We start from the raw sequence: 2,500 nt of genomic DNA, 5'->3' as shown, positions 1-2,500 counted from the left end.
ACCTATGTTGTGCCTTAACCTAACCTATGTTGTGCCTTAACCTAACCTATGTTGTGCCTTAACCTAACCTATGTTGTGCCTTAACCTAACCTATGTTGTGCCTTAACCTAACCTATGTTGTGCCTTAACCTAACCTATGTTGTGCCTTAACCTAACCTATGTTGTGCCTTAACCTAACCTATGTTGTGCCTTAACCTAACCCATGTTGTGCCTTAACCTAACCCATGTTGTGCCTTAACCTAACCCATGTTGTGCCTTAACCTAACCCATGTTGTGCCTTAACCTAACCCATGTTGTGCCTTAACCTAACCCATGTTGTGCCTTAACCTAACCCATGTTGTGCCTTAACCTAACCCATGTTGTGCCTTAACCTAACCCATGTTGTGCCTTAACCTAACCCATGTTGTGCCTTAACCTAACCCATGTTGTGCCTTAACCTAACCCATGTTGTGCCTTAACCTAACCCATGTTGTGCCTTAACCTAACCCATGTTGTGCCTTAACCTAACCCATGTTGTGCCTTAACCTAACCTATGTTGTGCCTTAACCTAACCTATGTTGTGCCTTAACCTAACCTATGTTGTGCCTTAACCTAACCCATGTTGTGCCTTAACCTAACCCATGTTGTGCCTTAACCTAACCCATGTTGTGCCTTAACCTAACCCATGTTGTGCCTTAACCTAACCCATGTTGTGCCTTAACCTAACCCATGTTGTGCCTTAACCTAACCCATGTTGTGCCTTAACCTAACCCATGTTGTGCCTTAACCTAACCCATGTTGTGCCTTAACCTAACCCATGTTGTGCCTTAACCTAACCCATGTTGTGCCTTAACCTAACCCATGTTGTGCCTTAACCTAACCCATGTTGTGCCTTAACCTAACCCATGTCGTGCCTTAACCTAACCCACGTCGTGCCTTAACCTAACCCACGTTGTCGCCTAACGTAACCCACGTTGTCGCCTAAACCTGCTCTGTAATTGTTATACGACTCGTTCAATTAGTGTAGTGTTGCCCACCCGCAACCCTCGCAATATAGTTCGCTACTCGCACTCCCCGCTCCCCTGTGTATCGCTTCATGTTAAACACCTTGCAAGTCTTGCTCACTTTCCACATGCTCCTGCTGTACACTGTAATGTGGATGGCAGCAGGACGTACATGCCGCCCCTCCCCACGTCCCCACCTTGCCCCCTGCCTTCGCAAGCTGGTTGGTGAGAACTTTGCATGTTCAATGCCCTCCGCATGCGACGTACTCAGGCTACGTTGTGGTGCGGCCTGTGTCAACTGTCCGCTAATGTCGTACGCGTAAACCACAATCTGTACTGCACATTCGTCCTTATGTACTGAATGATACATCGTGGCACATGTGTGACCGTACAACGACTGCGCCCAAAAACGGCGGACCATACAGTGCAAATATTGTGCACGCAGCTACGTGTCGTCTCCCTATGAGAGCTGGATTGCAGTGTGGTACGCCATAGAGACGTGTGGGAGGAACGGACGCCGTGGATGGCGATCAGCATGAGCTGTCTGTTGATGTATTCGGACCTAGTCGTCTCTCCTCACACACCGTGATGGCATGGTGCACCGCGTTCCATATCTGCGACATGCTACAGAGGCCGGTTGACAGTCGTTCGAGCAATGGACATCGCATACGTACGGGGGCCACCTTCCACGTATTGTCTAGGCGTGCACATTTTGTTGCGTGTATGTGGGCAGACGTAGTGTGGCGTGACACCTGACACAGGCATGCAATAATCGTGGAAGTTGCAAATGGCGATGGACGCCTGCGTTTTCTGGTGAAGTTACGCAAATGAACAAATGGTAACCTGTTGTGGTGCGGTTGTTCTCGCTAGGGGTGAATCGGTGATGGCGACGATAGGTTGAGGTACTAACCGGTTGTTCCAGCGATACCCACCATGCCGACGAAACTGAACGGCATCTGGGTGTGAAGCGATACGCGGCGGTGGCTGGGTGGGACCGTCCCCGGCCGGTGAGGGGGCGCCTCCCGGCGTGCTGGCCGCGCGGTGCGTGGGCGCACGCGCTACAGCCGGCTGGTGGGGGCGGCCAGTGGCAGGCGCGCCGGCCGACGGACGCGGCAGGCGTCGCAGCTGCGCGCCGGCGCACCCTGCGCGCGGCGCCGTGCGGCCAAAGTAGGTCCTCGCGGGCCCGGTGCGAAGCGCGGTGGACATCTTCAGTGTGCTGGTCCGATTGAGGACTGTGTGCGTTGAGGATGCGCTGCCGCCCGGCGCTCGGCGCCGCGACGCCGTCTGCTGCTCGGTCGCCCCAGCGGTTCTCGCTGGTGGTTTGTATCGCAGCTGTGCGGATGTGTTGGCGCGTGCGCTGTGCTGGGAGAGTTCGCTTCGGCACCCAAGTGGGGCTTTTGTCCTTCTGTGGCGCTGGCGTTGGAGCTGCCGGTCACCGTAGGTGGCGCGTGTTGCCTCCCGCCGGCAATGCCACGACAGCACGCTCCCGGGCCTCTGTCGGCAGCGGCAAGCTCAGT

This window comes from Schistocerca piceifrons, unplaced genomic scaffold, assembly GCF_021461385.2.
Source record: "Schistocerca piceifrons isolate TAMUIC-IGC-003096 unplaced genomic scaffold, iqSchPice1.1 HiC_scaffold_1093, whole genome shotgun sequence".
Lineage (NCBI taxonomy): Eukaryota > Metazoa > Arthropoda > Insecta > Orthoptera > Acrididae > Schistocerca > Schistocerca piceifrons.
This window is presented reverse-complemented; position numbering follows the sequence as displayed.